Here is a 27823-nt window from a genome sequence, read left to right as displayed (position 1 = left end):
CAAACATCTAATGTTCACTTATAAGTCTGTTTCTTTGTCTATTTATTTTTATAGATGACATGCTTTCTCCAAGGGGAATTTAAGACATCTTAAAAGAGAATTTTATCTATAAGTTTGTATCAATTACATGCAGAGTAAAAAGGAAAGAAAACAGTCACAGGGGAAAGTGGTATTTCAGTTATTTACTTATGTGTAACAAACCAACCTAGAACAATAATCGTTGACTTAGCTCATGAATCTGTAATTTGCGTAAGGATAACTCCATGATGTTTAGGACCACAGATAGTATGACTTGAATAGCCGTAGGGACTCAAATAAGAGTTAAAAAGTAGGGGCTGACTGGTCCCTCTTTCCCTTCCTGAGCCTTCTCAGTGTGGGCCAGCTTGAGCTTCTTCTTAGCATGATAACCTCAGGAGAGTTAGACGTTTTACTTGGCTTCTCAGGGCTCAAGATAGACTATTGAAAAAAAGAAACCAGCAAGCCCTTTTATGATCTAGCCTCAGAAGTCATAAGCTATCACTTCTCACACTATTCTATTGTCCACACAGGCCCAACCGTGATTCAATGTGAGAGGAGATTGTACATGAATATTGAAAGGCATAGAGGCCTTCCAGAGGCTGGGTACCTTAAGTGTTTTCAGAAATTAGGCTAAAAATACATCGAATAATGGCATATCTACTTGCTCTGAACAGGACACAAGTTCCATCCAAATTATGAGAATAATAATTATCATAATATAATATTAGCTGCCATTTGCTAACAATTGCTATATGTCAGTCACAGTTCTAAGGACTTTGTATAAATAATTCATTTTATACTCACAGTAGCCCTATGAGATAGGTGCTATTAATATCACCATTTTGGAAAAGAGGTAACTGTCAGAAAGGAAAAGTTTCTCTTTACCCTTCTAGGTTTTTTAGGCTGATCTAAGATATGAATTGACATGAGATAAATTAACTGGAGAAAATCTAACAAAAGTTTAAAGACATTTATACATAAAAGAGACCCAGGACAACTGGGTAGCTTGGCAAAGAACATTGTTTCTCTGACCTGAACATTTAGTAAATCTAAATGATCATAACCTTGAGATGTAATGCCTGGGATATAACACATTATCTTGCTGGTTTAGTACACACCTCTCTGTCTGACAAGGGGGCATTTACTATTATGTTCATATCTAATATATCACACTTCTGTGTCCTGAATTATTGCTAATTTTGAAAAGGCATAAAGGAGAGTCTCATTTCTGTAGCTTCTCTCTTTACATTAAATTTTTTTTCTGTGAGGCATGAAAGTAGAGATTTTTATAAATGAACAAAAACAATGGAAGATGTAGTTCTAAATAAATGTGCTGTGTGCCTACAGGTTTCTCTGCACTTCCCCAATCCCATATCCACTTCTTTCACTCCTTTCCCAGAAGCTATGTGGTATATGTGTGTGTGTTTGAGTTATCTCAATTTGGCCCACATTCGTGCAGGGTGCAGCTGTTCCCTGGCATGGGGGATTTCCAGGGAAAGCTTCTTTAAGCTGACCAAAAGTTGCTAGGGAGTCAAGGCTTGGAGATATTCTCACTCTGATAATTAGAATTCAGAACCTTCTGGCACCTTAAGAATTCAGGGAGGGCTTGCTGTTTCTCATTTACAATCACCTCCACTTTTTTCTTTACATCCCTCACTCATGCCCTAAGAGAAGTAATAGTCAAGACTCTGGTATTTCTCAGCCTGAGCTTAGTTGGGGTAGAGTGGACCCAATTCTTCACTGCTTCATTGCACAACTCTTTATTGCAAAATCTGCATTCACAGAACTTAATGCACTAACATTCTTCATGCAAGGCTCTGTTCTGAGGTCAGGGCAATGTAAGTTTCAACAAATCCAACATACACAACTGGATTGCTTGTGGCCTGAGATGAGCCTGTGAGAGTTTTGCTATCTTGCACATAATAGTGTTTTCACAGAGAAAATATTTAAATGTTTTTCTAAGAATTATTTTATTATCAGAGAAACACCTTTTCTTCTTCCTCCTTGTTTCCCACTCCATTTTCTCTCCTTCTTCTTTTCCTGTACTTTAATGCCTCCTTTTCTCACTTTCCCTCTTTTTTAAATTCAACATTGAAGAAAAGGATGGAAAGGTCTTCCAGCTTGGATGAAACCTGGATGTTGAGACCAGAGTTCATTAGAGGTCTTATGATAGCATCAACACACGATGCTTGAGGAATACATGCCCTCACTCTACTTAGGCTAAATGTGCATTTGTAATAAGTTTCAAAAAAATGTAACAAGCATAGAATTGGAGAGACCTGACTTAATATTAATTAATAATAATTTTAAAACACCCCTAAATTTTCAGTTCAAAACTAGCTCCATATGAGCCAAAGTCAGATCGTTCTGTTGAGTAAGACTCACTTGATTTTTTCCAGTTTTATTGAGATATAATTGACATATAACATTGTGTAAGTTTCAGGTGTACAATGTGTTGATTTGGTACATATATATTGCAAAATGATTGCCATCGTACCATTACCCAACACCTCCATTCCAGCCTCATTTGATCTTAAACTTCAATACTGCTGGCCAAGTGTCCAGGAAAATGAAATAATGTGCACTGATCAGTTTCTGTGGTCAGTGCTGAGAGTAACACTATTTGGACTGATGGATTTCTCAGGGGCCAATTCCTTAAGTTATTGGGGTGGCATGGATATGTGTGAGCATCAAGGTGAGCTCCTCTCCAGGTAAGTCAAATGTTTTGATAGCAGTGAACAGCAGGGGACATTAAAAGTATTAAAACTGGAGATGAGGATATTAGGGCAGAAAAGATTCCTGAAAAGGAGATGGAAGAGCTTTTAGGGTTGGCCTTGTATCCTGCTGAGAGTGGAAAGGACTGCTCCATGGCTAGGATGTGCTTACTTCAACTTTTCCAGGATAAAATAAGGAAATAATCACCAGGAGTTTTTGAAACATCAATTATTAGAGTAATGTCTAAAATTGATTTAAGCATTCTGCTCCAAGATGGTGGCGTAGGAAGACCTTGAACTTACCTCCTCTAGTATACACACTGAACTTACACCTACCTATAGAACAATTTCTCCTGAAGAACTGAGGGCTGATTGAACAGCTTCTGCACAGGAAATGATAGAGGGACTGAATAGACATGGGTAGCAGAGGCAGAGACACAGTATTGATGGGAATCCCACCCCTGACATGGTGACCTGCAGTAGGGAGGGATATCAATGAGGGGACTGTGAACAGACTCGCCTGCCCTGGGACACAGAAGGAAATCCCAGCAGTTTAAAGGGTATCTAGACTACATGTGAAAGAAATTCATTTACTAACCTGAGAGCATCTGCAAGCAGCTGCAAAACTGCTGGAACTCCCTCTGCAGTCAGAGGCACTAAACAGCACTGTTTTTTTTTTTGCATTCCTCCTCCACCTCAATAATGAGGGTGGGAACATGGTCTAGGCATTTTAGCCAGCCCTCCAAGACTGCCCCAGCACACCAGGCTCCTAGCCCACACCAGCTCCAGCTGTTCCCCCCAAGAATGCCCTGCAAAATGTGCCCTGGGACCCCATAAACCCAGGCCCACCAGGGCAATGATGGCACATCATGCCCCAGGTTCCCTGGCCCATATTCATTCTGGCTCAGCTGTCCTGCCAAGAAGGCCCTAACCCTTAGGTCCTACACAGGAGAGATGAGCCCCCTAAAAGCCTGCACTGAAAACCAATAGGGATTCCATGCAGGAAAGCCATAGAACTGTAGGAGATGAAGAGCTCTCTCTTAAAGGGCTCACATACAAGATTCAGCAAAAAGAAACACCAGTTGGAAAAGTGCCTAGATCAAAAGAGAAGGAGACTTACTTACTAATATTAAAGTGTCTGTCAGAGAGGCAGGAAACTGGTAGACCCTCTCTGGGGAGTGCCATTTTTCTGAGCTCATTCTATCCTGCTAAGTCTAGGGGCCATTTTTGTACTCCACATGTAATCTGCTAGAGTTTGGGTGTGTCCTCCACTGAGAGGCCTGCTTATCACTACAGCAACAGCTGCGAGCCCCAGCCAACCTGAGGAAAATCTCCACCCACCCCCACACTGCAGCTGCAACCCCACCATTCAGCCCACATATGGGATGTCCTTTGATTCCCAGAAAAAGACTTTAATTAAGCAGAGGTAAACAACCAACCTGAGAGAGAGTTCAAAGTAATGGTCATAAAGATGAAGGGGAAGAATGTATGAACATAGTGAGAACTTCAAGAAAGAGATAGGAAATACCAAACAGAAGGTATAACTGAACTGAAAAGTACACTCTAGGGGTTCAACAGCTGAAAGGATGAAGTAGAAGCATGAATCAGTGAGCTGGATGACAAAGCAATGGATCTCACCCAGACAGAGAAGCATAATGGAAAAATTTATTTTTAAGTGAGGATACCTTAAGTGACCTCTGGGACAACATCAAGCATACTAACATTTGCATTTTAGGGGTCCCAGAGAGATAAGAGAGAGTGAAAGGGACAGAAATATATTTGAAAAAGTAATGGCTAAAAACTTCCCTGTCCTGGAGAAGGAAACATGCCCAGGTCCAGGAATCACAGAGAGTCCCAAACAAGATGAACTTAAAGAGACTCACACAAAGACATATCATAATTACATGGCAAAAGTTAAAGAGTGAAATTTAAAGGCAGCAAGAGAAAAACAGCTAGTCACATACAAGGAAACACTGATAAGACTGATATCAGAGAAGACTGAAAAATCAGCTAATTTTTCAGCAGAAACTGCAGGCCAGAAGGGAGACATGATGCATTTAAAGTGCTGGAAGGAAAAAAAAATTAGAACCATGAATATTCCACTTGTCAAGATTATTTTTCAGAATTGAAGGTGAGGGCTTCCTTGGTGGTACAGTAGTTAAGAATCCACCTGCCAATGCAGGGGACATGGGATTGATCCCTGGGCTGGGAAGATCCCACATGCCATGGAGCAACTAAGCCCACCAGCCACAACTACTGAAGCCCGCATGCCTAGAACCCATGCTCTGCAACAAGAGAAGCCACCACAATGAGAAGCCCACACACCAAAACGAAGAGTAGCCCCCACTCACCGCAACTGGAGAAAGCCCATGGACAGCAACAAAGACCCAATGCAGCAAATAAATTAAATAAATAAATAAATAAATAAATAAATAAATTTATATTAAAATAAGTACTTTTAGAATGCATTCTAAGTTAGGTGATTATCGGCTTAAAATAAACTATGTGTATGTATATGTATATATAATCAATATATGTATATATAATCCATGAAACTCATGGTAATCCCAAATCATAAAAACCTACAACTGATACATCAAAAATAAAGACCAAGGAACCCATACAAAACACTACGAAAAAAAAAATCATCAAACCACAAAGGAAGAAACCAAGAGAAGTAAAAGTAGCAAGGAAAAACTACAAAAACAACCAGAAAACTATTAACAAAATGGAAATAAAGTATATATATATCAACAATCACTTTAAGTGTAAATAGATGAAATGCTCCAATCAAAAAACATAATGGATAAAAATCAAAACCCATCTATATTATGCCTACAAGAGACTCTCTTTACATCTATACACACAAAGAGACTGAAAGTAGAGGCATGGGGAGAAAGATATTTCATGCAAATGGGAATTTTAAAAAAGCTTGGATAACAATACTCATATAAAACAAAATAGACTTTAAAATAAAGACTGTAACAAAATATGATGAAGGGCAATATATACTCATAAGGGGGAAAATCCAAGAAGAGGATATATTATAAACCCAACACAGGAACACCTAAATATATAATGTAAATTTAACAGACATAAAGGGAGAAATTGACAGTAATACAATAATAGTAGGAAAATTTAATACCCCACTCACATCAATGTACAAATTATCCATACAGAAAATCAGTAAAGAAACATTGGCCTTAAATGGCACATTAGATCAGATGCACTTGATAGATATACAAAGAACAGTCCATCCAAAAACTGCAAAATACACATTTTTTTCAAGTGCACATGCAATATTCTCCAGCATAGATCACATTAGGCCACAAGACAAGTTTTAATAAATTTAAGAGGACTGATATCATATCAAGCATATTTTCTGACCACATTGTATAAAACTGGAAATCAATTACAGGAAGAAAACTGTAAAGAATACAAACATGTGGAGACCAAACAACATGTTACTAAACAACCACTGGGTCAAGGAAGAAATCAAAGAGGAAATTTAAAATTACTTTGAAACAAATGAAAATGGAAAGACATTGTTCCAAAATCACTGGACATCAAAAGCAACTCTAAGAGGAATGTTCATAGTGAAACAGGCCTTCCTGAAGAGACAGGAAAAATCTCAAATAAACAATCCAACTTTACACCTAAAGGAGCTGGAAAAAGAATAATCAAACTCCAAGGTTAGCAGAAGGAAGGAAATAATAAAGACCACAGTGGAAATAAAGGAAATATAGAGAAAAATAATAGAAATTATCCATGTAATTAAGAGCTGGTTCTTTGAAAATATAAATAAGGTCAATAAAACTTTAGCTAGACTTATTAAGAGAAAAAGAGAGAGGGCCCAAAAGCTTAAGATCAAAAATGAAAGAGGAGAAATTTACTACAGAAATATAAGAAAATCATAGAGACTATAACAAATAATTACATGCTAACAAACCTAGAAGAAATGGATGTGTTTAGAAACTTACAGTCTTCTAAGAATGAATCAAGAAGAAACAGAAAATCTAAACAGATCTATCATTAGTAGTGAAATTGAGTCAGTAATCAAACAACTCCTAACAAAAACAAAGTCTGGGACCATATTATTTCACAGATGAATTACCTACCAAACACCTGATGAAAAGTTAAATCTAGTCTTCTCAAACTCCCCAAAAAAGGAAGAGAAAGGAACACACTTAAACTCATTCTATGAGGCCAGCACTGTTCTGATACCCAAATAAGAAAAAGATACTACAAAAGAAGAAAATTACAGGCTAGTATCTCTGGTGAACATAGATCAAAAATCCTCAACAAAACACCACCAAACTGAATTTAACATACATTAATAAGACCATACACCATGATTAAGTGGGATTTATTCCAGGAATGCAAGGATTATTCAACACCTGCAAATCAATCAACATGATACACAATATTAACACAATGAAAGATAAAAATCAAATGATCATCTTGATAGATGCAGAAAAAGCATTTGACAAATTCCAGCATCCATTTATGAGAAAAATTCTAAAGAAGTGGATATAGAGGAAACATACTCAACATAATAAGGGCTGAAAATGCAAATCCACAGCTAACATTATACTCAATTGTGTAAAGCTGAAGGCATTTCCTCTAAGAACAGGAACAAGACAAGGATGCCCACTCTAGCCACCTTTATTCACCATAGTGTTAGAAAATCTTGGCCACAGTAATAAGACTAGAGAAAGAAAGAAATGGAATTCAAATTGCAAGGGAAGAAGTGAAACAGTTGCTGTTTGCAAATGACATGAGACTATACATAGGAAATCTTAAAGACACCACCAGAAAACTATTAGAGCTCATCAATGGATTCCGCAAAGTTGAAGGATACAAAATTAATATACAGAAATCTGCTGCATTTCTAAACTTTAACAATGAACTGTCAGAAAGAGAAATTAAGGAAACAATCCCATTTACAATCACAACAAAAAGAATAAAATGCCTAGGAATAAATTTAACCAAGGAGGTGAAAGATCTGTATTTTGAAAACTATAAAACATTGATGAAAGAAATTGAAGATGACACAAATAAATGGAAAGATATACTATGCTTATGGATTGGAAGAATTAATATTGTTAAAATGTTCATACTACACAAAGCAATCTGAAGTTTTAATGCAATCCCTATCAAAATACCCATGGCATTTATCACAGAACCCTAACAAGTAATCCTAATATTTGTATGGAACCACAAAAGACCTCAAATAGACAAAGCAATATTGAGAAAGAACAAAGGTGGAAGTGTAATGCTCCCTGATTTCAAAATATACTGTAAGTCTCTAGTAATCAAGACATCATGATACTGGCATAAAAACAGACATGTAGATGAACAGAACAGACTAGAGAACCCAGAAATAATCCCATGCTTATGTGGTCAATTAATCTACGACAAAGGAGGCAACAATATACAATAGGGAGAAAGAGAGTCTCTTCAATAAAGGGTGTTGGGAAAACTGAACAGCTACCTACAAAGAATAAAGCTAGATCACTTTTTCACACCATATACAGAAAGAACCTCAAAATGGATTAAAGATTTAAATATAAGACCTGAAACCATAAAACTTTTAGAAGAAAATGTAGGCAATATGCTCTTTGACATCAGTCTTGATAATATTTTGTTGGATATGTCTCTTCAGGCAAGGGCAAAATGGCACTACATCAAACTAAAAAGCTTTTAAAGTGAAGAAAATCATCACTGAAACCAAAAGATCATATACTGAATGAGAAAAGATATTTGCAAATGATAAGTCTAAGTGGTTAAAATCCTATATATATATTATATATATATATATATATATATACGATTCATACAGGTCAATAAAAACATCTCTTAACAACATACGTGTGTGTGTGTGTATATATATATATACACACATATATATACATATAAAACATAAATCAGTGTTAATTATCTTTATCATGCTGCACATTATATCTCTGGTACTTATAACTGGAAGTTTGTACTTTTTGACTAACTTGATGTAATTCCCCTTCTCCCCATCTTGCCCTTGATAGTCCCAAATCTATTGTTTTTCTATGAGTTCGTTCATTTTTTTAAGCTTTTTATTGGAATATAATTGCTTTACACTCTTGTCCCAGTTTTTCAGGTACACCAAAGTGAATCAGCTGTATTTATACATATATCCCCATATCCCTTCCCTCCCGTGACTCCCTCCCTATCCTGGCCCTCTAAGTCATCACCCATCATCGAGTTTATCTCCCTATGTTATGCAGCAACTTCCCACTAGCTATCTATTTTGCATTTGGTAGTGTATATATGTCAATGTTACTCTCACACTTCATCCCAGCTCCCCCTTCGCTCCCCCCACCCCAATCCTGTGTCCTCAAGTCAGTTCTCTACATCTGCATCTTTATCCTTTCCCTGTCACTTGGTTCATCAGTACCATTTTTGTAGATTCCATATATATGAGTTAGCATACAGTATTTGTTTTTCTCTTTCTGGCTTACTTTGCTCTGTATGACAGTTTCTAGGTCTCTCCACCACATTACAAATAACTCAATTTCATTCTGTTTTATGGCTGAGTAATATCCCATTGTATATATGTGCCACATCTTCTTTATCCATTCATCTGTTGATGGGCATTTAGGTTGCTTCCATGTCCTGGCTATTGTAAATAGTGCTGCTATGAACATTATGGTACATGTTTCCTTTTGGATTATGGTTTTCTCTGGGTATATGTCCAGGAGTGGGATTGCTGGGTCATATGGTAGTTCCATTTTTAGTTTTTTAAGGAACCTCCAAACTGTTTCCCAAGAGACTGTACCAACTTACATTCCCACCAATAGTGCAAGAGGGTTCCCTTTTCTCCACACCCTCTCCAACATTTATTGTTTCTAGATTTTGTGATGATGGCCATTCTGACCAGTGTGAGGTGATACCTCACAGTGGCTTTCACATGCATTTCTCTAATGATGAGTGATGTTGAGCATCTTTTCATGTGTTTGTTAGCCATCTGCATGTCTTCTATGGAGAAATGTCTATTTAGGTCTTCCACCCATTTGTGGTTTGTGTTATTTGCTTTTTTGGTATTAAGCTCTGCAAGCTGCTTATATATTTTGGAGATTAATCCTTTGTCCGTTGCTTTGTTGGAAAGCATTTTCTCCCATTTTGAGAGTTGTCTTCTTGTCTTGTTTATGGTTTCTTTCACTGTGCAAAAGCTTTTAAGTTTCATTAGGTACCATTTGTTTATTCTTGATTTTATTTCCGTTATTCTCAGAGGTGGGTCAAAAAGGATCTTGCTTTGATGTATGTCATAGAGTGTTCTGCCTATGCTTTCCTCTAGGAGTTTTATACTATCTGGCCTTACATTTAGGTCTTTAATCCATTTTGAGTTTATTTTTGTGTATGGTGTTAGGAAGTGTTCTAATTTCATTTTTTGACATGTAGCTGTCCATTTTTCCCAGCACCACTTATTGAAGAGGCTGTCTTTTTTCCATTCTATATTCTTGCATCCTTTCTCAAAGAAATGGTGCCCATATGTGTGTGGGTAGACCTCCGGGCTCTCTATTCTGCTCCATTGATCTACATTTCTGTTTTTGTGCCAGCACCATACTGCCTTGATCCCTGTAGCCATGTAGTGTAGTTTGAAGTCAGGAAGCCTAATTCCACCAACTCTGTCTTTCCTTCTCAAGATTGCTTTGGCTATTCAGGGGCTTTTGCATTTCCATACAAACCATAAGGTTTTGTGTTCTAGTTCTGTGAAAAATGACATTGGTAATTCAATAGGGATTGCATTGAATCTGTAAGTTGCTTGGGTAGTATAGTCATTTGATGTCACAAAAACAGAACATTACAGGCCAATATCACTGATGAACATAGATGCAAAAATACTCAACAAAATAGTAGTGAACAGAATCCAACAGTACATTAAAAAGATCATACACCATGATCAAGTGGGGTTTTTCCCTACGGTGCAAGGATCCTTCAATATATGCAAATCAATCAATGTGATACATCATATTAACAAATTGAAGGGTAAAAACCATATGATCATCTCAATAGATGCAGAAAAAGTTTTGACAAAATTCAACATCCATTTATGATAAAAACTCTCCAGAAAATGGGCATAAAAAGAAATTACCTCAACATAATAAAAGCCATACATGACAAGCAAATAGCCAACATCATTCTAAATGGTGAAAAACTGAAAACATTCCCTTTAAGAACAGGAACAAGACAAGGGTGCCCACTCTTACCATTATTATTCAACATAGTTTTGGAAGTGTTAGCCACAGCAATCAGAGAAGAGAATGAAATAAAAGGAATCCAAATTGGAAAAGAAGAAGTAAAATTGTCACTCTTTGCAGATGACATATTATACATAGAAAACTCTAAAGACTCTACCAGAAAACTGCTAGCACTAATCAATGAATTTAGTAAAGAAGCAGGATGCAAAATTAATGCACAGAAATCTCTTGCATTCCTATATACTAACAAGGAAAGAGCAGAAAGAGAAATTAAGGAAACACTCCCATTTACCATTGCAACAAAAAGAATAAAATACCTAGGTATAAACCTGCCTAAGGAGGTAAAAGACCTGTATGCAGATAACTATAAGACACTGATGAAAGAAATCAAAGATGATACAAACAGATGGAGAAACATACCATGTTCTTGGATTGGAAGTATCAAAATTGTTCATTTTTGAAGTATAATGGACCTACAATTCTATCTTAGTTCCTGATGCACAACATAGTGATTTGATATTTCTATACATTTCAAAATGTCACCGTAAATCTAGTTGTCATCTGTTACCATACAAAATATTGACTGTATTTACCATATTGTACATTTCATACCTGTCACTCATATATTTTTAACTGAAATTTTGTACCTTTTAATTTCCCTCACCTATTTCTTTCTTCCTCCCACCCTCTCCCCTTTGACAACCACTTCTTTGTTTTCTGTATCTATCTTCATTCTGACATGTGTGAGGAAATATCTCATTGTGGTTTTTTTTTTTAAACAATATTTATTTATTTAGGCTGTACCAGGTTGGTCTTAGTTTTGGCATACAGGATCTTTAGTTGCGGCATGTGGACATCTTAGTTGTGGCATACATGCAGGATCTAGTTCCCTGACCAGGGATCGAATCTGGGCCCCATGTATTGGGAGGGTGGAGTCTTACCCACTGGACCACAAGGGAAGTCCCTCATGGCTTCTTCTTCTTCTTTTTTTTTTAACAGACAATAAACTGCATATGTTTAGAGTGTACAGTTTGGTATCCCAATCTCCCAACTCATCCCCCCCAACCCTCCCTGCTTTCCACACTTCTTGTCCATATGTTTGTTCTCTACATCTGTGTCTCTATTTCTGCCTTGCAAACAGGTTGATTTGTACCATTTTTCTATAGTCCACATATATGGGTTAATATATAATATTTGTTTTTCTCTTTCCGACTCACTTTACTCTGTATGACAGTCTCTAGGTCCATCCATGTCTCTACAAATGTCCCAGTTTCATTGCTTTTTACAGCTGAGTAATATTCCATTGTATATATGTACCACATCTTCTTTATCTATTCATCTGTTGATGGACATTTAAGTTGCTTCCATGTCTCATTGTGGTTTTGATTTGCATTTCCCTGATGGTTAGTGATGTTGAGCATCTTTTCATGTGGCTGTTGACCTTCAGTGTGTCTTCCTTGGATCTATTTAGATCCTCTGTCTATTTTTTAATCAGGTTTTGTCTTTTTGATGCTGAGTTGTTTGAGTTCTTTGTATATTTTGGATATTAACCCCTTATTGGATATACAGTTTGCAAATATCTTCTCCTATTCAGTAGGTGGCCTTTTCATTTTGTTGATAGTTTCTTTCACTATGCAGAAGCTTTTTAGCTTCATATAGTCCCATTTGTTTATTTTGGTTTTTGTTTCCCTTGCCTGAGGAGACATATCCAAAATATATTATGAAAACTGATATCAAAGAGCATTTTGCCCATGTTTTCATCTGGAAGTTGTATGGTCTCAAGTCTTGCATTTTTTAAGTCTTTAATCCATTTTTTTTTTGATTTGACAATTTACATTTATTGTCAACTGATTTTTGACATGGGTGCCACAACAACTTAATGAGGAAAGAATATTTTCAATTATTAATGCTGGGATAACTGGATAGCCACATGCAAATGAATAACGCTGGATCCCCATCTCACACCATACACAAACATTAAGTCAAAATGGACAATAGAAATAAATGCAAGAGCTAAAACCATAAAACTCTTAGAAGAAAGCATAGGAGTAAATCTTATCTTGTAATAAGCAAAGTTTTCTTAGATATAACATCAGAAGTACAAGCAACATCACAGGGTATTTGTCTCTCTCTCTCTCTGGCCTATTTCACTCAGCATAATGCCCTCAAGGTCTACCCATGTTGTTGTAAGCAGCAGTATTTAATTATTTTTTATGGTTGAAAAATACTCCATTATATAAATATGCATATATATATATATATATTTTTCACAGTGGCTGCACCAGTTTATATTCCAACCAATAGTGCACAGGGGTTCTCTTTTCTCCACATCCTCACTAACATTTATCTCATCTCTTAATAAGAGCCATTATAATAGGTGTGAAGTGATATCTCACTGTGGCTTTGATTTGCATTTTCCTGATGATTAGGGATGTCAAGCATATTTTTATGTACCTGTTGGCCATCTGTATGCCTTCTTTGGAAAAAAATGTCTATTCCATACCGATACCCATTTTTTAATCTTTAATCCATTTTTGAATTTATTTTTCTGCCTGCTATGAGGGAGTAATCCAATTTGATTCTTTTGCTTGTACTTGTCCTGTTTTCACAACACCACTTGTTGAAGAGGCTGTCTTTTCCGCAATATACATGCTTCCCTCCTTTGTCATAGACAAATTGCCCATGTGAATGCTACCTTTGTTCTCTTTTGATTTCTATTTGTGTGGAATATCTTGTCCCATTCCTTCACTTTAAGCCAGTGGCTCAGGCCCGTAACAGGAACCAGGGCCCACAAACTGCTGTGGGGGTTCTGGATAACAGTGCACACTTCATTGGCTGCAGGATCTTGCCACAGCTGCACACGTGGCAATGGAGGCCAGTGACAAGCATCAGGCTGGCAGCATGCAAGTGCACTATTGCAGCTGATAGCCCAAATCACGCACAGTGTTTGAGATCAGCCATGGGGATCTTGGCTGGCACCTTCCACTTGCACATCTACAGAGACCTGGGCTTCTCCAAAAGGCTGGTGAAGCTGGTCATTCACCTGCTGTCTCTTTCCCAACGAGGGGGGCTCTTTCTGGCTGGGGAGCTCCTTCTTGGTGCTGAACGGTGCCAGCTTGGGAGATGGCAGGCCAAATGAAGGTGTCCTTCTCTTTTTTGTGTGGATGTTTTCAAGTTTTTTGTTCCATTCAGTTGCTGAAATTTCTTAAGTGGACTCCAGAGATTTCCCAGCACTTTTTTTTGTTTACGGAGAGTTGTCTAATTGTTGATCTTTGTGGGAGGATGGAGGCAGGGTTCTCCTATTCCACCATCTTGGTGATGTCACTGTTAGATTCTTTTCTGTAGTTTCCATCTCTCTGCTGAAATTCTCCATATGTTGGTGCATGCTGTTCACCTTTTCCACTAAATCCAAGTTCTGCCACTGGTGATCAGTTTGTCTGATCTTTCCTTGACGGTTTCAACTTTTATTTTATATTTTTAAGATTTTTTTTTGATGTGGACCATTTTTAAAGGCCTTACTGAATTTTTTACAATATTGCTTCTGTTTTATGTTTTGGTTGTTTGGCCGCAAGGCATATAGGATCTTAATTCCCCAACTAGGGATCGAACCTGCACCCCCTGCATTGGAAGGCAAAGTCTTAACCACTGGACTACCAGGGAAGTTCCTTATTTTATTTTTGACTATTTGGTTGTCTTGTGACCTCTGCCCTCTGATTGCTTCAAGAAAAGTTATAATTTTTATTCTTTCCTATCCTTTCACTTTAAGCCAGTCTAGGTTCATTTGTTCAGTACAATGTTTTTGAGACTAAACCATGATGTTGCATTTATCAATAGTTTATTATTTTCTGCTGAGTAATATTCTGTTAAATGGATTCTCCATAAGGACACTGTGCAATTTGTTTGTGCATTCATCTATTGATACACATTTGGGCTTTTTCCAAGCTTCTTGGCTAGTTTGAATAAAGCTGATGAGAACAATTACAAGCTTTTGTATAAGCAAAGGCTTTCATTTCTGTTGGGTATCTAGGAACAGAAGTGCTGGGTTGAATAACAAACATATGTTGGCTTCTACATACCCATTTAAAGTTTGGTCTCTTTTTAATAGAGTCTGAAATCAAGGGAGACACAAAGATTCCAAACTGTGTCTACATGCATAATATAAATGGCTTCAGCATATCTTACAAAGTCACACTCATGGGAATGCACTGTTTACTTCAGCTCTCAGGACCTTAATTTTAATGACGTCCTCTCAGGAAAAGCCACTGTTCAGGCCCTTAGAGAATTTAGGTTTGTGTCTATGAGACTAGTGCTTGGCAAAGTTTTAGGATGGGGAACTATTTGACTGTTTAGGAATAAAAATCCAGTAAAAAATGTGAAGTGGGATTTGGATCTTCAGATTGCAGATTTTGCCATCCTGTATTCAGCCATTGACCCCCTCACCAGTGACTCCACTGCTCTGTGCTCAGCCCAGCAGATGAGAGTAGGGAATGTGTCAAGGAGGCTGCATCTCTTTAGGAGTTTCTGCAGGGTTTGTAAAGAATTGGCTTTTTCTCTTCAGCACAACCTTCCTTCCTTCCTTCCCTCTTTCCTTCCTTCCTTTGTCTCTTTTCTCTCTCTCTCTCTCTCTTTCTTCTTTTTGTGGAGGGCTTATCTTTAACTCTCATTATATAAAACTCAGTATAGAAATCCTGCTTCAAGATGCCTGCAGGGATCAGATTCTACACAGAAGAAAAAAAATAGGATTTTACCTTAAAATCTGTAGGGTTATAATCTCCCACACTGACCTTATCTTCCAACAGCTGGACCCTGCAAGATACCACCTGTCCTTTGCTGACTTTGTGTTCTTATTCCCTTGTACTTTCCCCATTATCACAGGTATAAAGTTACAGGAAACCTGTTTTTTGTTTTCTTATTTTTTTTAATTTTGAAAGTCCCTGGATCTGGAGAGTGAGATGAATACAACAGTTATTTGAGGACTTCCACTACTGTAAGACCTAATACCTTGCTCTATCATCTCTGTCACAACTCATAGGGAAATAATGGGTTTGTCCAATTTATAATCTTTGCTTCTTCTTGAACTCAGGGGAGGAAGAAAAAAAATCTATTGCTTTTGCAACATTACCTACTCCCAAACCCAGGTGAGCATGCCTTATTTTTTGTACTGGTCATTTCTGTGGGTAACAATGCTAACAGATATTGCGTCTTTTATACTTAATTCACAGTTTCTTGTTCCTGGTTGTATAAGTATTCGTGTTTGGGTATATGAGTTAAAATATGTATAAATTTGTATATGTGATAATATGTACATGGGATGTACATTTATTGATTAGCCCAACAGATATTTATTGAAAAACTTATGTGTGTCAAGCAATGGCGATAAGAAGACTGAAGGTATTTATCTCAAAAGAATTCATAAAATAGAAAAAACCAGAGTGACTTGAAAACAAGTATATACAGTAGAAAAGATGTATTAATAGTTGTAGGAATAAAACCTAGAGAAGCAGAGAAATGGAAAATAACAACTCAGCTTAATGGAGTCCATGAAAGCTTGGGTGAAGACATTGGAGGAGAATACTGGAGGATGACTAGGAGTTTATCTAGTTGATCAAGCAAGAAGTGAAATTCCATAGAGGAAAGGATAGAGGCAAAGGCCAGGTTCATGTACCTTTAGATATGGAGGGCACAGGTTAGGAGGAGTTAGGGAGTGGGGAGAGATGGCCTTGTAGACATCTACAGTCAGGCAGAGATGCTCTAGGACCTGATTTTGCATTTGGATTTAAGTCTATAAACAATGGAGAGTTATTGAATTGGCTTAATGGGGAATTGAAAATGATACAAATAGCATTTTCTAAAGATTATTATTTGAAAGAGCGATACAGGAGGCAAAGAGGTCATAACAAGTAGAAACTATGAAGTCAGAAAATGGGTAGGTGATATTAGGAATACAGAGGAGGAGAGCGATTTGAGATATTCTGAGATGAAATCCAGTGACTATTTAAATTGTCCAGTTGATAGAAAGGAAAAGAAGGAAGAGAAAATGGCTCCTATTTTCAGTCTGAAAGACTGTCTTAGTACTTGTGCCAGTGTAAGGGGGAAAAGGAGTATTTATGTGAAAAATAAGAGATAAAAAAAAAGAAGTGTGATAGTCTCAAGTTTGGTTACCTTAAATTAAAAGTTGAATGAGAAAATACATGTGAAGTGATCAGTCCATATGTGTGCATTAAGTAATTCGTATTTATTATTATTGTAGAGAATTAAAACATAATGTACCAAACAATAAATGTTTTATAAATAATTTAATTTAATCCCTGTAGGAAAGGAGAAGTTAGATACTAATATTCTTATATTACAGATGCAGAAATTAAAGCTTTTGTGGCTTAAATGACTTGCTCAAGGTGACCTATTTATTAATTCATAGAGCTCAACCCAAAATCAAGTTGTCTGTCCACAAAACTAATTGCATCACTATCAATATCATAATTATAACCATTACTATTTTTATTATTATTTCTGTTACATATAAAAGGGAATTGTCAGTGAGGTCTAGTAGAAAATTTGATATGTGAATCAAAACTCTGAAAGAAATTGCCTCAGTTGCTTATAGAGATTTAGAAGCCATCAACAGTTAAATGATCACTGAAGTCAGAGAAGTAGGTGAGGTCATACAGAGAGAGCATATAGGCTCAGAAAGTGAAGAAAAGAGGAAAATAACAACACTAAATGATGGACAAAAGGAAAAGTATGATAAAGGAAAAGAAAAGGAGATATTGGGAGAAAAAAGGTCTAAAAGAAGGCAAGGGAGAATAAGGCTTCAAGAGTATCCATAGTTTTACACAAACTGAGTGTGGTCATGCAAGATAACTGAAAGCAAAATCAATATACTTGGGCATTGAAAGGTCTCTTTGAATTGTGCAAAAGAGATTTATTGAACAGATTAAAAACATGATTTTGAGAAGCTTAGAGAAGAGAGTAAGAAGATAAACACATTCCTTTGTTAGAAGGAAAAACCAATAGTACAGAAGATGGGGAAAGTAAATAAATAAATAAATAAATAAGTAAGTAAGTAAATAAGAAAGTAAATAAGTAAATAAATAAATAAACCTGTTGGGAAATATAGCCTGATAAGTAATACTTAAAGTTAAAAGCATAAGGGAATACCTTACTATAGCTAAGAAAGACAACTCTTCTCCTAAGAGGAAATGCTGGATTATTACATGTTTGTAAGTATGTGTGTCTGGAGAGCTGAGTAGTTGAACCTATTTATGTTGAGGTCTTTAATTTCTCAGTAATATAATCAGAGAGAAAATCCTGAGTGATGAAGTTGACCTGAGTTGGGTTAGAGCAGAGAACTTGAGAAGAATAATGTTCCCCTAGCTATGATGGGAGTATTGGAACGACACAAGGTAAAAGCAAAGGAAAGTGACCAATATTTGTGGAGGCACTGGCTGTAATAAGAAACTTTGGCATTTGTGCCTTTTCTCCAACTTAACGTAACAACTGGAATATATATGAGACAAAATCAAATTAATAAAGACAGATTCAGGAAATTATGTTTAGATTTAACAGAACAAAATGGAAAAGAGTTTTAAGGAGGAAGAGTGCCAAAAACAAACAAACAATGCACCCAAAAAGGGTTGTATTAGATGAGTAGCAAATTATGGGAGATTTTAGAATGGTAGTTTCAGTAGAGTCACAGGAGTAGAAGTTATATTGAAAATGAGAAAAATGGAAAAAATGGATGAGAACTTTCAGTCATGAATATATTTGTCAATGAAAGAAAAGAGAATGATTGGAAAGTCTGGCAGCAAAATTAAAAGAAAAATTAGGCAGTGGCTAGAAAGGAGAGCAGAACCAAAAAAGTGTGTGTGTGTGTGTGTGTGTGTGTGTGTGTGTTTGTGAATATAAAGGATGTTTTAAAATATTTGGGTATAAAAAATGGAGGCAAAACCAAAATCAAACATAACAAAAGAAATTCAAGTTGCATTGACATCTCCAAAAGACAAAAAAAAGAAGCTTCCTACCTTTGTTATCAATTCCTTAAAAGTAATGTTGATTTCTTGAGGAACCTGATTTTAGAGTATGACACTTAATGATTACCTGTTGAATAAATAAACAAATCTATAGTCAGATGCTTCTTCTCTTCATGGCTAATGGATTTGATGTCATAATTAGATTTTGTTTTCTCATCCCAAGACCAAAAAATAATTCTTTGTACTTTCTCTTACATCATTTTGTGTCACTGTCTGAGTTCTCTTTATCAGATTTTTGCATTAGAGTTTGGCATGTTTTGTAAAATAAAATGAAAAATATAGAGCTTAATTCCATATTTGTTGTTTATCTTTTTAATATCCTTTCTTCCTTGTTCAAAATTTCTTTATTTCTTTTGTGGATACATATGTTTGTAGGGAATTTGACTCTAATCTACATCAGTATCTTTGGTGAGAATGCTGTTGCAAAGAAACTTTATTTTCATGGTTAGATGAGAGCAAAAAATCATGTAGCCCTCATAGTTGCTAGGATGAGGTTAAGAAGGAAGACTATATGGAAAGTTATTAAGAAACATGTTGAGTGTTTGGACAGAACCTCCCCTGAAGCCAGCCCTACTATGGATTTTACATAATTTAAATCTATAAATTACCATTGCTTTTTTCCATTATTATTAGTAGTGTTAGTAGTAGCATGCTCTACTACCCAGCATACAAGGTCCTTGACACCTACAGGAGCCTAGTTAGGCCCCTATATCTCTCTTGAAGTCTTCTAAATTGCAAACATAATCTGAGTGTTAGTAATCTGAGTGTTAAAGGTAAATTTTTGGTAATTGTATGGTCACCAATGGCACCAGACTCAAACGGACCTTTTGACGCATGTTGATGCTGCTAGTATCCAATAAGTGTTAGTTATTATCCTCAGATATAGCTGGGACTCCCTGACTGAAGGAGTCAGCCTATCCATATTGCCTTCATTAGGCTTCCTTCTCAGGTCCCATACTTTCTCTCATAGTTTAGGTCCCTGAAAGCAGAGCCTAAGAAAACTGCTTCGGTGCAGGCAGTTTACTTGAAAAGTGACCCCAGGAAGCGGGGAAAGAAAGCAATAAGAGTGAGACAGTAAACAAACACAAATAAAAGGTGGATTACTGAAGCTGTTTTTCTAGACCATGCATTCTCAATGAGGGCAATATAGATCCCCCAAGATTCTTGGAAGGAGAAAATATCTTAGATATTGCAGTGGTCTGTGGCCCTCCTAAGGACAGTACATAAATAGAGAAACAGTATATGTATGCTATTAACATTGCATGAGGGATGGTGATTAGGAAAAAACTAAAAAAAGCTCTTCAGGGGAAGTAGTAGTAGTAGTAGTAGTTGTAGTAGTGGTAGTGGTGGTGGTGGTGGTAGTAGTAGTAGTAGTAGTAGTGGTAGTAGTGGTAGTAGTAAACAAGGCCTAGACGATAGGGGCTTAACTCCATAGAGTTCAGCCTCTAAGAAGCATATAGACTGCCTCCGAGAAATGTCTGGTGCACTTATTCATCAACTCCCGTGGCCCACAGGTTAAAGGCTGCCTCTGGGACATTAACTTAACCATACCTCCAACACCCCGGGCAGAATGCTGAAAGACAGGCAGAGAGTCCTTGAGGTAGAATGTCTGTGGTGCCAGAGGAGTCAGAACTGTTCACCATGGCTGAAGCTGAGGTCAGAGGCGAGCTGAAATTATGTGACAGGGCTATGAAATCTGCTTGTTTGGTCCTGGCTTTGTTCACTGGAACAAGGCCCCAGGCGCTAAAATCTCATTATATTACATTTCTGAATTTCACATTTTTTTCATACTACTTTTCCTGTTTGTCATGTGAAATATTTGTACAAGGGTCAGGATTATAGTCCATAGATATAACTTTCTCTTTTCTTCCTTTGTCCTTTTTGGATTGATACTAACAAAGCCTCTTTATAAAAACACGATGGAAAAAAGCAAGAACTAGTAACCACAACTTATCTGTTTGATTTCCAAACCATATGTGAACCTCCTACTCCATTATGGATGAATCTGACATTGACCTCTATTTTTAAATTTTGAAATATAAAAATCAAAAGTGGTTTTTATTGATGAAACAACTTCACCTCATTCTTAGACTGCTGATCCACATAAGTACGAAATATTTCTTGAGAAGAAAAAAATGAAATTGAGCCAAAAAAATTCCCCTAGCATATCTTCATAGTAATTTAGCAATATGTAAATTGTGTTGTCATCAGGATTGGTTGAGAAACTGTATAGAGTGTGAAACTCAGCCTTCCAAGTGGATCCAGCAAGGAAAAATGGGTTTAAAAACTATATAAATTGGTGGAAACAACAATACGCATCCTAATGCTAACTGGCACCTACTAGGAAGCAGCTGGAAGCAAACTGTCCACCAAGGTGCACTTGTTAACACTGCACTTGTTTATAAAACTTCTGGAATTAAACATTCAGAATGCATCTACTCTCTTTCTGATGACAGGTAAACAGGAGTAAACATCAATGGGAGAAGGAAGCCAAACTGTTGTGGCTGAATTTGTCTTGCTGGGACTTTCACAGGATCCAGAGATCCAAATCTTGCTCTTCCGTGTTTTCCTGATCATTTACCTTCTTTCTATTTTTGGAAACCTTCTCATAATAATCCTTATCCAAAGTGACTCTCAACTTCACACTCTTATGTACTTTTCCTGAAACACTTGTCCTTTGCTGACCTTTGTTTTTCTACAAGCATCATTCCCCAGATGTTAGTCCACTTTTTTGTGAAAAAGAAAGCCATTTCCTTTGCTTGGTGCTCGCTACAGATAGTTGTCTTCCTCCTAGCAGGGTGTACAGAGTGTGCGCTTCTGGTGATGATGTCTTATGACCGTTATGTGGCCGTCTGCAAGCCCCTGCACTATTCTACTGTCATGACACAGAGGGTTTGTGTCCAGCTGGCCATAGTGTCCTGGATCAGTGGAGCATTTGTATGTTCAGTGGATAGTGCATTTACACTCTGTCTGCCCTACCAGAGGGATTAATCACTATTTTTGTGAACCCCCTGCACTCCTGAAGCTGGCTTCTACAGATACCTACAATGCTGGGATGGCCCTCTTTTCAATGGGTGTGATTATTCTCCTAGCATCTGTCTTGCTCATTCTGGTCTCCTACTGGCATATTATCTCCACTGTGACTCAGATGCAATCAGGAGAGGGGAGGCTCAAAATGTTCTCTACTTGTGTCTCCCATCTCACTGTTGTGGTTCTCTACTATGGCTCTGGAATATTTGCCTACATGACACCCAATTCCAAGACAATGAATGAAAAGGATAAGGTCATCTCTGTGTTCTATTCAGTTATGACTTCCATGTTGAACCCCATAATTTACAGCCTGAGGAATATGGATGTGAAGGGGACTCTGAGGAAGCTGGCTGGAAGATAGTCCATATTCAGAGTCAGTGATTTTTGATGTCTTTAGAGAGTACTTTGAACATTGTGATAGACAACAATAGCTCTGCTAGCCTCATTCTTTCCTTTCCTTGCTTTATTTGCCTTAGTTGGTTTTCTTCTCTGCAAATATCCATTAAATGCCTTCTCTGCGCAAACACTCTGCCCAGAACTTCAAAATATGAGTAAAACTTGGTGCCTTTCTTAAAAAAAACCTTGAAATCCACAAGATAACATAAATACAGAGATAACTCTTTTAAAAGATAAATAAAGAAGATATATTTTATAAACTTTTCAAAGCCAAGGAAACCATAAACAAAATGAAAAGAAAACCTATGGACTGGGAAAAAACTCTTTGCAAATGATACAACTGACAAGGGCTTAATTTCCCAAACACACAAATAGCTCATACAACTCAATAACAAAAAACAAACACCCCAATCAAAAAATGAGCAGAGGACCTAAATAGACATTTCTCTAAGGAAGACAGACAGATGGCCAACAGGCACAAGAAAAGATGCTCAATATAGCTAATTATTAGAGAAATGCAAATTAAAACTATGAGGTGTCACCTCACATTGGTCTGTATGGCCATCATCAAAAAGGCTACATATGACAAATGCTCGAGAGGGTGTGGAGAAAGGGGAACACTCCTACACTGTTGGTGGGAAGGTAAATTGGTGCAGCCACTATGGAAAACAGTCTGTGATCATGCCTTCCTCTTAGGAGAAAGACAGTGATTGAATGGGAAATTAATCTTGACAATTTGCATGAGCACGGGATCACAATTCTTCAAGTAATTTAACTTCTAGATATTCTTTAGAAGCTATCAGATATGTGATGTTCAGTATCCGAAGAGAATTTTTCATCGCGCTTTTTAATTTCAACTTTGAAGGAAATCTTATTGATCATATTATCTATCTAATGCTTTAATCTTCTATGTAATTTTCTTAATTAACTCACACTGAGCTTTTGTATGAAAATGTCTGGGAGGTCTACAGTCATTATATTCCAGCCACAATGACTTTCTTTCGCTTCCTCAAAAATGTAAAGCTCATTCAACATCCAGTCATTAGCACTGGACATTCCCTGCATCTGAAATGCTCTCCTAATCAGCGTTGGTGCACTTGACTCATATTCAACATTGACAGCTCATTCTCCACAAAATCATCAGCTCTCCACAGGTCTTCCCCAAACAACCAATCTAAAACAATACCCTTTCCACTCACTCTCTACCTCCATTATTGCATTTGATTGTGTTTATACGACTTCCATCTCTGAAATTATCTTGTGTAATTCATTTGGAAATATCCTGATTAAAACCAACTTGAAACTTGCAATTAAATTAAGATGGAATGATGAAATTAATAAATGAAAATCCAAGATCTATCAAGGGAATCTGGCCATAGTGGTGTATCATAAATATAAGAAAGAAAAAGATTTAAGAAATAAGGAATACTCAATAGTGACAAATGCAAAAGGATAGTCGAAAAGGATGAGAAATGAAAGTAGACTACTTGTCAAAGAGGAAGAGATATTGGATAGGTGCCTGGAGACAGTGGTTTTGTTATTTATTTTTAACCATGATCTAGTCATTTCCTTTTGGTACTTAAAATCCTCACTTATGAAATCAATACAGGATAAAATTACATGAAGTTTCAATTCCTTTCCAGTTCTAATATAATTGTTTAAGTCCCAAATAATTAATAATTAATTAATAATTCAGAAACAAGTATTGTTGAATTAATATTGAATAATTATTCAATTATCATTCAATTATTCAGTTATTTGGTGAGCCTGGTGAAAAGCATATGAGTTGAAATGGAGTAGGGGATGGAGATGATCCTGGTTTTAATTAGTTAAAAAATGAGTGAACCTCCAATAACCAGATTTCGCTACCTCTGAGACAACAAAAAGCCATGCTCTGTCCTGAGGAAAGGTTGCACTCTTTTGTTATCTTATGGTCTCCTCCGCGATTCTTCCCTGAGGGAAATACCTCCTTAGCTGAGTAAAATCACATTGAAATCTTGACCCAAGAAAATACTTAAGTGATCTCCTTGGACATATTTCTAAGCATCCTTCACCCATTAAACAGGCTGTAAGGGAGAAAAAGATGGCGGCGAAGTAGAGGGACGTGGAATGCATCCCTCTCCACAGATGCATTGGGAATGCACGGAAGGACGCAATAATTCCCACAGAGAACCAGCTGAACACCAGCAGATGGCCTCCGACACCAGAAAGGACCGCAAGGAGCCCGACATAACAGGTAGCGAGGCATCTACGAGGGCTCAAAGAGGGTGAAGCCCTGGAGCTGTGGCAGACGGGAGGGAGTGAGAAACATACTGAGGGTCTGCACCACAGCTCAGCGTTCCCAGATCGAGACGTCGATCCACAGCTGAACAGAGGGTCCGGGAGCAGGAGCGTGGGAACCGGAGAGCTGGTTCAAGGTGAGAAATATTGTTGCCAGTAAGGTGACGGACCAAGAGGACAGGAGGGAAGAGGTCCGCGGCGAGGCGTGCCCATCCCTGAGAGCTGCCCGGCCATGATGGCGGCTGGATGCTGCAGGCTCATGGAGGGCGGGGGGGAGGAGCTGCGCGCATAGCCTCTCTCTCTCTTTCGGGGCCTCTGCAACAGGCAGTGGAGAGACGCCCTGTGGGCCACCTAAGGTGCTCAGGGATAACAAGTACCCTCAGGCACTCGGGTGGGGCTAGATTAAAACCCCTTGGAACACCGGCAGCAGGGACTCTGCCAAGAAAAAAACAAAAAAAAAAAACGGAGAGAGGCCCAACTCTAAGACTTTCTGTTTACACCTGAGCCACTGGCATCCCTCTGCAACAGGCACCTCCAAGCCTGACTGAAACAACAGTGCGCCACTGCTCACTCACTCCCAGGGGAAGGAGCCACTATTGTACCCTCTCCCTCCCCACACACTGACGCTTACAGACCAACAATAAAGGAACCTCTGCTGGTCACAGAATAATGCAAAAAACCCAAGGCGAGTAGAAGGACACTTACAGCTGAGACTCTAAGGAAACAGAAATATTAGTATCAATCCTATTGAACTGGTCCATTCTGGGATCAGTTCTGGATTTTTTTTCTTTTTTTTTCTCTCTCTCCCTTTTTTTTTTTTTTTCCTTCATTAATTACGATCTTAGCCCTAAGGGATCTACAAGTTTTATAACATATTTTTTTAATGATATTTTTTATTCTATTTTTATTTTTTTGCCTTTTTATATACTTCTATTTCTAGCTAAGTTTTTGGTAGTACAGACAATATATCTCTCATACTTTCCTTTCATCCCTATCTTTTATACATTTCTATTCCTTTCTTTTTATTTGCATATTTCCAACCACACTACGCTCTTCTGTTCCCCTTTCTTCCATCCATTTTTAGTTTATTTTATCTTAACATACTTATAAGCAACACTATCAATCTGCTCAGACTCCTTGCTATATTCTCCAGATGACGCACCACCTTGGTATTTAATATGAGGTTTTTGTCTTTATCTTAGTTCTTAGTACAATTGTCTAATTTCATTCTGAGAATCTCCATTCTGTCTGGTGGTACTCTAGCTCTTTTCTGTATTTGATCCTAGCTTAAAAAATCTCCCTGGATTAGTGTTTGTATGTGTAAGGTGTTATTTGTTTGTTTGTTTGCTTTTGCTTTTGTCTCTGATTTATTCTGTTTCAGTTGTCAATTTCTGTTGGGTTTCTCTTTGAATATCTGATAGCACACTGGGGTTCTGTCAGGTCTTTCCAGAGCCTTATGTCCTAATGGATTCAGTAATTGTGTGTCTTATACATGTATGTGTTTCCTAGATTTAGTATTTGTTTAATCCAATACTTGGACCTTAGTCTGAGGCTTGGACAGTCTTCTATAAACACCTCTATCGCCAGGACAAGCAACCCCAAAAGTTTGGACAACCATGAGGAAACAAAGAAACACCATGCAGGCAAAGGAGCAGGAAAAAAACCCACAAGACCAAATAAATGAGGAGGAAATAGGAAAAATGCTTGAAAAAGAATTCAGAGCAATGATAGTAAAAATGATACAAAATCTCAATAACAAAATAGAGAAAGTACAAGAAACAGTTCATAAGAACTCAGAAAAACAAACAGCAATGGATAACAAAATAACTGAAATTAAAAATACTCTAGATGGTATAACCAGCAGAATGACTGAGGCAGAAGAACGAATAAGTGAGTTGGAAGATAGAATGGGGGAAATAAACGCCACAGAGCAGGAAAAAGAAAAAGGAATAAAAAGAATAGAAGACAGTCTCAGAGACCTCAGTGATAACATTAAGCGTACCAACATTTGAATTATAGGCATCCCAGAAGAAGAAGAACAAAAGAAAGGGTCTGAGAAAATATTTGAAGAGGTTGTAGTGGAAAACTTCCCCAACATGGGAAAGGAAATAATTAACCAAGTCCAAGAAGCACAGAGAGTCCCATACAGAATAAATCCAAAGAGAATTACACCAAGGCACATACTAATCAAACTAATGACAATTAAACACAAAGAAAAAATATTAAAAGCAGCAAGAGAAAAGCAACAAATAACATATAAGGGAAAACCCATAAGGATAACAGCTGACCTTTCTACAGAAACTCTGCAGGCCAGAAGGGAATGGCAGGATATACTGAAAGTCCTGAAAGAGAGAAACCTACAGCCAAGAATACTCTACCCAGCAAGAATCTCATTCAGATTTGAGGGAGAAATCAAAAGCTTTCCAGACAAGCCAAAGTTAAGAGAATTCAGCACCACCAAACCAGCCTTACAACAAGTGCTACAGGAACTTCTCTTAGTAGGAAACACAAGAAAAGGAAAACACCTACAAATACAAACCCAAAACAATTAAGAAAATGGTAATTGGAACACACATGTCAATAATCACTTTAAATGTAAATGGATTAAATGCTCCAACCAAAAGATACAGACTGGCTAAATGGATACAGAAACAAGACCCTTCTATATGCTGCCTACAAGAAACCCACTTCAGACCAAGGGATACCTATAGACTGAAAGTAAAGGGATGGAAAAAGATATTCCATGCAAATGGAAGTCAAAAGAAAGCTGGAGTAGCAATCCTCATATCAGACACATTAGACTTGAAAGTAAAGACTATTACAAGAGACAAGGAAGGACACTCCATAATGATCAAGGGATCCACTCAAGAAGAACATATCACAATGGTAAATAGCTATGGCCCCAACATAGGAGCACCTCAATACATAAGGCAAATGCTAACAGCTATAAAAGGGGACAACGACAGTAACACAATAATAGTGAGAGACTTGAACACCCCACTTACATCAATGGACACAACATCCAAACAGAAAATAAATAAAGACACACAAGCTTTAAATGACACATTAGACCATCTCGACTTAACTGATATTTATAGGACATTCCATCCAAAAACAA

The 27823-nt window shown here is 37.4% G+C and overlaps 1 protein-coding gene and 1 pseudogene across 1 annotated transcript in view; both read left to right on the top strand.

Annotated features, from left to right (window-relative positions):
• The window catches only part of LOC130861142 (olfactory receptor 2AG1-like), a 124012-nt gene that overhangs the window by 64110 nt on the left and 32079 nt on the right, over positions 1-27823 (top strand). The gene's annotated exons all lie outside the window — the stretch shown is intronic.
• LOC130861143 (olfactory receptor 2D3-like) lies at positions 21476-22390 on the top strand (annotated as a pseudogene).

Source organism: Hippopotamus amphibius, chromosome 9 (genome assembly GCF_030028045.1).
Source record: "Hippopotamus amphibius kiboko isolate mHipAmp2 chromosome 9, mHipAmp2.hap2, whole genome shotgun sequence".
Lineage (NCBI taxonomy): Eukaryota > Metazoa > Chordata > Mammalia > Artiodactyla > Hippopotamidae > Hippopotamus > Hippopotamus amphibius.
This window is presented reverse-complemented; position numbering and strand designations above follow the sequence as displayed.